General features: G+C 34.5%; 1 non-coding gene across 1 annotated transcript; it reads left to right on the top strand.

Moving 5' to 3' along the window:
- Window positions 1–10128: 10128 nt before the first annotated feature.
- Window positions 10129–10236, top strand: LOC122479212. The gene has a single exon (XR_006296278.1). It is a non-coding gene; the product is annotated as a U6 spliceosomal RNA (small nuclear RNA).
- Window positions 10237–11364: the final 1128 nt, after the last annotated feature.

Raw genomic sequence — 11364 nt, 5'->3', positions numbered from 1 at the left:
TTCTTTGCCATTATCCTCAGATCTATTGAAGCTTTTATGTGTCTATGAAAGACTATCTCAGGTGGAGATTTGGGGGAAGAAATCATAGGGTATTTGTACAGGCTGTCTCTAAAACACTTTATTTATTTATTTATTTATTTATTTATTTATTTATTTATTCAATCAATCATTCATTCATTCATTCATTCATTCATATATTTATTTTTTTGGTGCAAAAAAAGTGATTTTATTAAAGCACAGGAACAGGACCCACGGGCAGAAAGAGCTGTCCTGGGATAATGAGGAGAGACTGATTATATATTTGGGAGTTGGAGAAGGTAAAGGCAAGGGGAAGTTTCCAAAGGGATTTTCATGTGCAAGAGAAGACTCACAGGATAATGGAGGCCAAGCTGTTGTCAAATACTTTAAATAGAGTTATCTTGGCTTATGGTGGGAGGTATGAAACTAATTTGATTTTTACCCCAAATTGCAAAGTACTTAATTCAAATAGTGTTTATGAAATACACTTTATACTCTGCATAGTTTCATGATGTCTCATTTGGCATATGCTAAATTGTTAACTAGATAATTCTCTCTTCCTAGGTTAACTCCTTTTTTCTATAGCTATTCTTGACTGAACTTTTTAAGAACAGAAAACATAAGTGGCACTTCCTTTTATTTCCCAGTGTTCTGCACAGGAGGCAGTCAGTAAATGTTTATTGTTGTTGACACTGGAGTAAAACATGGAGAAGAGGAAAATCTCTAATACTCCATTTGGTACTCCATGTCTGCTACCCTGACTCACATCAGCAGTACCGTAAGGCATTTTCCGCATTAAACAACAAGACGTTGGTTATATGATAACCTCTGAGATATAAATGAATCTTGGGGCACCTGGGTGGTTCAGTTGGTTAAGCGTTGGAGACTCTTGATTTTGGCTCCAGTCATGATCTCACAGTCATGAGATTGAGCCCTGAGTCGGGCTCTGGGCTGAGCGTGGAGCCTGCTTGGGATTCTCTCTCTCCCCCTCTCCTCTCTGTCCCTCCCCTGCTAGTGCATGCGCCTGTGCACTCTCTCTTTCAAAATAAATAAATACACATTTTAAATGAATCTCACAGGTGGTTCCAGGTGTTGAACATTGGGATTTACTTTGGGACTTCAGGATGTAATGGATAGGAAAGAACATGGTCATAGGATTTGGAAAAGATTCAGAGAAGCAGCCTCTGGAACAAAGAAGATAATTGGAGTTTTAGAAAAGACTGCGACAAAGAAGGAAAAACTAAAATTGAAATCAGGAAGGTTGCTAAAGACCATGTTTTAGTTTCTTTGTATGTCAAAGAACATGAGTATTAAGGTAAAGCATTTTAAGATTCTGTTTTATTTTTCTAACTTTCTTATTTGCATTTTAAAAAATCTCTCTTTTCATGTAATATTTAGCAGTAAAAACCGTTTTAAACTCAAACTCTCTTAGAGACAGAATCAAAAAGAGAAACACACTAAAATCCATTCTTAGTGTATCTGAAAGATGAAAGTCTGCGTACTGGTAACAAACTGGGCCAGATAAACCAATACCCAAAGCCTGGAGAAAAATTGCATGAGAAAGCTTCAGAGCCATCCCAGAGCAAAAGTGACATGGTGCAGATGTGAGCTGGTGGGGAGATGGCTGTATGTTTAGGATTTGTTGGCTATTTCCCTTCCTTTATGTATGGCTCTCCATTCTATGTTCTTTTTCTTCTTTGCCCTCCAGCATTTCCTGCCTGGTGGGTGTGTTTACCTCTTGGATCTCTTTTCAATTTAATATATTTTGCTGAGTGATACCAAGTATATGCAGATGATCTCCAAATTTATGGCTCTGAGTTCTGCCCTTTAATTATCTTAAATATCCCACACCTTGCTTTGAGAGAACTTTTGTGTGTGCCCCACCAACAATTCAGACTGAGTATTTTCAAAGCCACATTCATTATTCTTCACCATTCTTCATCAGCTACTTTTTCTATATTCCCTGTCTTAATTAATAACTTCAACAGCCATACAATCACTCAAGCAAGAAATATTATAGCTTTCTCAATTCCCTTCTGCTTCATACCTCAAATTCAAAAGTTCATATTCCATATTCAGGCCAGTCTTACTCTTCAAAATGTCTTTGAATTCAGTCTTACAATGGCTCCCATTTTGATGACCCATTTAAAGTCTTACCTGGAGGAGTACAGCAAGTTTCTATTTTACTCATCTTTATCTTTTTGATATATGATCCATTCTCACTTGTACTGAACATATTTCTTTGCATTGAGGAGGGCAGTTGTTGGGATGAGCACTGGGTGTTGTATGTAAGCGATGAACCATAGGAATCTACCCCAAAAACCAAGAGCACACTTTACACACTGTATATTAGCCAATTTGACAATAAATTATATTAAAGAAATAAAATGCAAATCTGATAGTGATTAATGTTGGCACTTTGTCTACTGTATAAAACTCAAGACATGGTGTCCACCTACTTTTCAACCTCATTACTTGCCACACACATTCATGCTTTCTAAACTTAAGCCATGCCAGGCTGTTTTCCTTTTCTAAATATATTATGCTGAGTCAGTTTCGTTACTATATGAGTGGTTCCAATAAACTCATCAAGGCGGAATTAATCCTTCTCTCTTGTATTTTCCCATATCACATTCTCTTATAGTGAGTAGCACTCAGAGTTGTTTATACAATAGTAGTATTTGTCTGTGTAGCTTCAGAAACACACGCTAATTGAAGGCAGATCCACTGGGATCTCTCCATCCTTATACCCTCAGGTGCCTTCTCTAAAATGTATCACAGCAGTTTGCACATAGGAGGTGTACTGTGAATGTGCTTTATTGAATTGAATGTCGCCTTCTGTTTATCTAAAAGACTCCACTTGGAGCTCTAGCTCTCAGGTAGTCTCCTCTCCCGGATTTGAAACATCAAAACCCATGCGTATGCACATAGAAAATAACTCAAACAATACATAAAAAAATTCTTACCTGTGTTACCTCTGGAGAGAAAGATTGGGTGGAGGGGTGCAGAGTTAAGCTTAACTTTTTCACTTCACGGTTTTTTGTACCTTTTACAATATTATACTATTTATTTTATAAGATTAAAGTAAATGAAACTCCTCAGCCCCTGTCTCAAACCCAGTCATGCTTGTTTAAAGACTTGAATATACTTTAAACAAATCTGATGTTGATTCAAGAATATGTTTCAAGAGTGGAGAATTATAGAATCCTGCTGTCTGCCTTTTTTATTAATCAGAAAGTTTTATCATGTCAAATTTCTAAGGGAAAAACTTCCCTGAGAAGTGTTTAAAATTTCTTGAATGTGCACATTAAAACATTACTCCAGACTTTAAAACAAAAAGGTAAAATTGAATGTCTATAGCTTACCAATTGCTGTAACTTCTAAATATTTAAAAACATAACTGTTTGATTTGTATGATTATAATTTGAATAACTTCTGTTTAAGAATTTTTTTCTTTATACCTCTCCATAAGGCTGAGAAAAAAACAATTGTTGTCAACATATTTAACCCAAGATACAGTGTGTCATTTGTGTCATAATTGTAAAAAAAGTTATTTAGGAATATCTATAATTAGTCTATCTATAATTTAAAATATATGAAGAGTAAGGTCATAAAAGGAGTGTTACACACAATACTTTTAATGAGCCATAAACTTACCCTGTATGAAAGTGCTGGCTTTGGATGGGTCTTATACATAATTTGTAACTTCAATGATAGGATCTTCCTACTTCCTTTTACCCTTCTATAATTAGAGATGTATGAAACATAAATTATTCTTTTAATTTATTGTTCACGTTGAAGAATTACATGTCATGAAATCCCTTGGTATCTTACTATTTTACCAACAGTGATCGTGAGATAAAGAAGATGGTTCTAAGAACAGCTTGAGCTCCTTCTCAGAAGTCGACACTAACCTCCTGAGAGCACATGTAGAAGGGAAGGAGCTGGCAAATTAGGAAATTACAGATAAAGCCTCAGTGCCTTCGCTAGGCATACAACACTCAGCCTAACTAAGTAAATGTTACTTCCTTCCCCAGAAGACCCTGCACTATTTTAGGAACAGAAGATCAATTGTAGGATTTTTGTGAGGCTAAAAAAATTATTGGTAAGTCTGATTTCCTTGATATCCTAATTAAAGCGGAGTTTAGATTCTTGAAAGAAAATCATTTCATTTAACTCCAAACTGGGGAAGAAAATACTCTGGGCCCATTCCATCTTGTTATGCTTTATTTATTGTTCTGTACTTTTCATGTTTCTACATTTTTGCATTGGTGCTCAGAATATGTCTTAATAAGTGCCTTTTGGAACTGAAATTTTTTGTGGTAAACTAGAATCTTTAGTGTAACCGTTTTAGATGACTACGTAATACTGGATGTCAACATTACTTGTTTTGGTGACATGGTTTGCATCTGACTTAAAGCATGTGCATCAAAATGTTTATCACTACAAAATAAGAAATAAGGGCCACTTTATTTTGAGTTAAGCAACAATAGTAACCAGAGATTTAACCTGACAGGAATTTTCTTCACGGTGATTATTGCTTATTGTGATTTGTCACATATGCGTGTGATCTTAGCACAAAAACTTGACTTAAATGGCAGGTTTATATTTTCTTTTCCTCGCTTGCTAAAAGGGTATCAATCTCATGATTTTTGTTTTGTCTTTTTTTTTAATTGAGGTATAATTTATATACAGTCACCACAAACAAGATAGTGAACATAACACTCTCATGGTTGTGAAATGAAAAGATACGTAACATTTTCTATAGTGCTTTCACTGTCACGGAGAGTATAGCACATTGTAAACAAGCAGGCAGTGTGGAGTAAAGCATAATTGTAAACTGCCTCCAGGGTAAACTGCCTTCCACCCTCTCATCCCTAACCCCAAACCGACACTCCTCTCTACCTCACATCTTCGAGGAGCTGTTCGTCTCTCCAGTTCCTGAAGATACTGGTAGGCATTCTACTTAATGGGGTCTTTACACAATGTAGTACTTGGATAGAAGTAGTGGGCAAAAATTTGGAGTGAATTAGGAAAAATAAAAAACAAGATTGACAATGGGAATCCAATAACATGTGTCATCTGTTCTGATCACATTGTTTTCCTTAGGCAGAGACTCTGACAGCTTAAGGACCAAAATGTATAGGTATTGTTTTGGTTACCTGCCTTTTTAAATTTTACTGTAATTACAAGGGAAAAGAATAAGGCAGATAAAGGAGTACAGCTACTTATATAGAAAATTCCGCTTATTAGGGATTGTTTCGTCATATTATTAGAGAATATATAACACATTGTTTTATATCATAAGTCGCAGGATGATGTAAAAAGAACTTAAGGAACCTGGAAATAGAAGACCTGTGTGTATGTCATTTTTACTGTCTAGTGACTATGGACAAGTGACTTTTTTTTTCCAGAGGTTCAACTACCTCATTATGAAATGAGGTCGTTAGCTAGATCAGGGGTCAGCAGCTCTTTCTGTAAGGGCTAGTTTACTTTTGCTCTGTGGGCCCTACAGTCTCAGTTGCAGCTGCTCAACTGGGCCACTGGAGTGTGGAAGCAGCCATAGACTACACTTAAATGAATGAGTGAATGAGCAAGGGAGTGGCTGTGTTATAATGAAATTTTATTTACAGAACCAGGCTGTGGGCAGCAGTTTGTTGACCCTTGAACTAGATAATTTCTAAAACTCTTTTCAAGTATAAATGCTGCTTATTGCATTAAGAATGTGCATATTTTCTAAGCATCAGAAGTTGTCATAGAATTTTATTACTGAAAGACATCCCAAGGGCTGATTTAGTTCCTCTGTCTACTCAAGCAAGATTATACTTCCATCACCAATGAAGACAGTTATTCAACTACCTGATCTAGTAAAAACATAAATCTCCCTTTGCACTCTTTTTTTTTTTTTGTAAACTGACTAGATAATAGATAATATATCCAGGGCTAGTGTAAGAATTTGGAAATCTCTTTAATGGCTTTAGGCTGAATATCTTGCCATTTTTAAAATTGACTTTACACATGATAGAAGATAGAAGAATGATAGATCTCTTTTGCATTATTCTTATAGCTTCAAACTCTATGAAACCATTCTTTCTCTTAATAGATCTAAACATTATAAAATTTTTCTTCCATACAAAGAAATTGTCATAAATGGAATTTGTTAGATATGGAATATAGATTTAATAGATGACGAATCATAGCTCCTCTGTGAGCTCTTCAAGTTTTTCACTCTGTTTATCTTTTTTATTTACATTGTTTTGTGAGCTTTATAAGCAAAACAAAAAGTACCCAAGACAACGTAGTAATCAGAGGTTTCATGTAGTAAAAAGTACTGGAATAATCTAGTCTTAAAAAAACATTTATGATCATTGCGACTTCATAGTATAAAAAATTCATTGATATAACTAACCTTAATTCAAAATAGATAGAAAAATGTGATATAATTATAGGATGTATTACATCACCTAAAGTTAGCATTAAATTTTACTTCTCTAATTTCGGCCTCAATATACAAATAACTATTTAGCTTTGTAAATGAATTGATTTTCCTAAATTATATTTAGTGTTTATTAAATATATTTTACTCTGCTATTAATTGGGTAAATGCATACATAAAGCTGCGTTAAAATTCTAAAGAGACAATACTGCCTAAGATTAGTTTAAATTTCCTCCAAGGCCCACAAATATTTGTCCTAGCCAAGCAGAAAGTGTAACCAAAAAAAAAAAAAGATATTGGAAGGCATTCCTGTTTTCATCTTCAAAAATCTTTTCTTCAAATGTTCTTTTTCTATTAAGGTTGAACTCAAAAATCATTAGCTTTCGTTGCCTAACCTTATGAAGCTTTGTTCAAGTTAACAATAAATTCTATCAGGGCTGGAACAATGTCTATTTTATATACTCGTATATTTGTTAACATCTAGCAAAGTACCCCATACAAAGCAGATTGACTTGGCTTAATATAGCATCATCTTCATCACCCTCACCATCATCATCATCATCATCATCAAATCACTATCCTGCTTACTGTGCCATACATTGTGCCTGCCACTTAGATCATTTTATAATCACACAAAAGAACTACACTTTGGGTTTATGTTTATTTTCCTTCTTTATTCCAACTTTTAATTTTGTTCAGATTATTAAAATCTACAGTAAAGTAATTATCAGATCCAGGATTTGAACAAAAGTACTCTCACTGTCCTATTGCACTTTTCTAGCATGTTCCACCTGTACCTGGCGGTACACTATAAACCCAGAGATATCTTAATTAGCTCTAAGGAAAAGTATCATTAAACTATTCGACCACTGTCTTATACTACACACAAAGATTAACACAAAATGGATTAAAGACTAGAATGTAAGACCTGAAACCATAAAAATCCTAGAAGCAAACATAGGTGGTAAGTTCTTTGTCATAGGTCTTAGAGATGATTTTTTTTTAATCTGACACCAAAAGCAAAAGCAACAAAAGCAATAATAAATCAGTGGCATTACATCATACCAACAAGCTTCTGCACAGCAAAAAGAAACCATCAGTACAATAAAAAGACTATCTACTGGATGGGAGAAACTATTTGGAAATCAGATACCTGATAAGGGGCTAATGTCCAAAATATAGAAAGAACTCACACAACGCAATGGCAAAAAAACAAATGTCACGGATTAAAAAATGAGCAGAGGATCTAAATAGACACTTTTCCAGAGAAGACATACAAATGGCCAACATGCATATGAAAAGATTCTCAACAGCACTAATCATCAGGGAAATGCAAATTAAAGCCATGATGAGATATCACCTCACACCTGTTAACATTGCTTTTATCAAAAAGACAAGAGTAACAAATGCTGAGGAGGATATGAAGATAAGACAACCATTGTGCATTGCTGTTGGGAATGTAAATTGGTGCAGCTGTGAAAAACAGTTCTTCAAAAAGTTAAAAATAGAACTCTCATGTGATCCAGCCATTTGACTTCTGGGTATTTATTTAAAGAAAACAAAAACACTAACTTAAAAAGATATCTGCGTTCCCACATTCATTGCAGCATTATTTACAGTAGCTAAGATAAAAGAGAAATGGATGAAAAGGGTCAAAAGACATACTTACATACATAAATTAAATATATAAATAAATAGCCTTCTTGATATAATAATTAAAAAAAAGCTATGGTTCAAATTACCTAATACATATTTATATAGAACACAGATTTAGCAATCACATAGGGAAGGAGAGTGGTTGCCATAAATACATAATAAAATGTCTCATTCAATAACTTAAAATATTTGTATGTGTTTCAGAAAGTTATCTTCTTATAAAGATGGCAAAGTTATCCAAGTTAGTATTTCTTGGCATTAAAAAAATATCACAAAATAGATGAAATGTTATCCAATCCAGAGTGGTAAATAAAAAGTGTCCAATGAATTTGCCTCTCTGCACCTTAGGAATACAGTCTGGGTTTTTTCTGGACTCTGCCATGAATATCCCTTTCCAACTGTAGATTCAGCTCTCTTTTTATCATTTCCTGCACATACATCTGGGAAACTATTTTACCGCAAAACTCATGTGAATTAAAATTCAATTTTAAAAAAAGATGGAAAGGAATGAAGCATGAAGCATCACGTAGGGAATTAGTAGTTATTTAATTGAGAGTAACACTATTGTCAAAATTGATGCAAGGTTTGTGAATCATATGACCTGCATGTTTTCACCTCTAAAAGAAAAGCTTCTTTCAACTGCAGGCTTTTCTCATTCATGAATACTTTTATTTTGCAGACTCCTAAGTGCATTGTAAGAAGTCTGTTTAAAAACAGATTACCTTAAAAGAAACAAGAATGGAAAGTGAGAGAATATATTGGAATAAGCAGTCACTCATTTTGGCTAACTTGGCCTTGGTTGGGTCATTAGAGAACCATGAACCTGTTCAATACAATTTGCAAATGTTTTCAGTGCTAGTTTTGAGTCATATTGGGCTGAATTTTATGGGTGACCTAATGAGTAATGAACTATTAAAAAATAACTACTCTGATTTTGAAAGAGTTCCATCATTTCAAATTAATTTCAACAAGAGGATAAGGAAATTTGAGATATTCCAAATGTCCTTCATTAGGGAAATCAAGAGTGGTTTTCTAAAATATGTTTTGTCTCCATTATAGGCAGAGAGAGATTCTGAAACTTTCCAAGGAACTGTTGAAATCCAGTGATGAGTTTAGATCAGGTGGAATAGCAGAATGGTGTGCCTTTTCTGCCGAGATTTGCTTTAGGAAGTCAATTCACATCTTCTGTACTAGACTATGTTCTGAAAATATAGTTTTAAGGGACAAAAGGACAGGAAAAAAATAGAGGAAACCTAGTAGGTCTCTGTCTGATGCTAAATTTTATTGCAGTGGTCTCCTCCTCTTTTGAATAATAGTAACAAGTATTACCTACCCAGTGCTTTGTTGTTTGCAAAATTTATTCACATTATTTATTTAAAAAAATAAGATCTCATTGTAATCAGTTTCTACTATTGATAAAGATTTTTCCATTAAAAAGTTGCCTTTTTTTTTCCTTGCTCTCTCATCTCTTCCATCCTGAATCAGAAGTATTTATTGAAATCCCCACTGTCATTTTTGTCATAAGTACACATTCCCTATTCTTCTCTATTGGTCTGTCTAACCAGTAGCCTATTCCACAACGAGCTAATTACTCTAACTTTATAATTACATCTGGTAATGTAAAATGTCCTTGACTCTGCTTGAATGCTTGCATTTCCACATGATTTCTGCAGTTTTCTTGTTAATTTATATACACACATTTACACATTGCTAAGATGCAAAGTGGGATTGTGTGGAACGTACAGATGAGTTTTGAGAGAACTGACAAAACTGGGCAAAGCACTTAACTGGCACTTAGAGAAAAAGAATGTTCAAATGACCAATAAATGCATCAACACTTCATTACTCATCAGAGAAATTCAAATGAAAACCACATGACATTTCACTGTGTACTTAACCAGAATGTCTAAAATGAAAAATACAGACAGTATCAAGTGTTGGTAAGAATGTGGCACGACTAAAATTCTCAGACAGTATCACTTAGGAAGATCATCTAGCAATATGTATTAAAAATGGCCGTCCTCGCTTCGGCAGCACATATACTAAAATTGGAACGACACAGAGAAGATTAGCATGGCCCTTTGCGCAAGGATGACACGCAAATTCGTGAAGCGTTCCATAAAAAAAAAAATGGCCATAGGTATGTCTCATAACCCAGTAATTTCACATCTAAAATATACCCAACAGAAAATATGTTCCCTCAACATGTGTGTGTGTATTCGTAAATGAATGTTCACTGCAGTACTCTATGTAATTGGCCCAAAGTGAAAACTACTGTAACCCTGAGCAAGATACCTCTCTGTGCTTTTTGTTTTTCATCTATAAAAGCAGGAAATATCATAGTGAATTATTATTTTTTTAAATTTTTTAAATTTTATTTTTGAGAGAGACAGAGACAGATTGTGAGCAGGGAGGGGCAGAGAGAGGCAGAAACAGAATCTGAAGTAGGCTCCAGACTCTGAGCTGGTAGCACAGAGCCCAACATGGGCTTGAACTCACGGACTGTGAGATCATGACCTGAGCTGAAGTCGGAGGCTTAATTGACTGAACCACCGAGGCATCCCTACCTATTGTTGTTGTTGTTATTATTATTATTATTATTATTATTATTATTATTATCAGCATCAGCATCATTAGGGTGGTTTTGAGGATTAAGCAACATAATATGTCTATAGCACTTAGAACAGCTGTCCCTCGTGTATAATAAATAATATGTAAATATATATTATTAAGATGAAACACATAACAACCAGAAAGATTCTAATATTTCAGTGTCTTAGGTTCCTTCTGTGGCTGAAGCACATTTTGCTTTTGTTCAGAACTATTTGGGTGAAAACTGACAAAGAAACATTCATGTTTGTACTGCTTATGTCTTCATCAATCAAAGAACATTCATTAATTGTCTCTCCACTGTGTAAGGCATCACCATTATCAAGTCAGACAACAGCATTTATTACCTGTTCCCTGTGTGCAGTGCAGAAAGAAGTATTTATTAAACGTCCACTTTCACATTGTGTCATGTTCTTTCTAAAGCTAGTCAAAAATCCCTTTTCTGAAATAAAATCATGGTTTACAACTTTATAAAAATAAAGTTACTGTGGCTTTGAATAGTAGGCTGCACAGTATGAATTCCTATTCATAATTGATGGGAGACATACATTCTTCCTATTACTTAGCACTTAGAATGATGCCAGTTAGCAGCATTATATTGTCCATTTCTCACACGCTTAAGACTATAATATTGATCAGCTCAG

Source organism: Prionailurus bengalensis, chromosome B1, assembly GCF_016509475.1.
Source record: "Prionailurus bengalensis isolate Pbe53 chromosome B1, Fcat_Pben_1.1_paternal_pri, whole genome shotgun sequence".
NCBI classification, from domain to species: Eukaryota; Metazoa; Chordata; class Mammalia; order Carnivora; family Felidae; genus Prionailurus; species Prionailurus bengalensis.
Note: the sequence above shows the minus strand (reverse complement) of the source record. Positions and strands in the feature narration are given on the sequence as shown.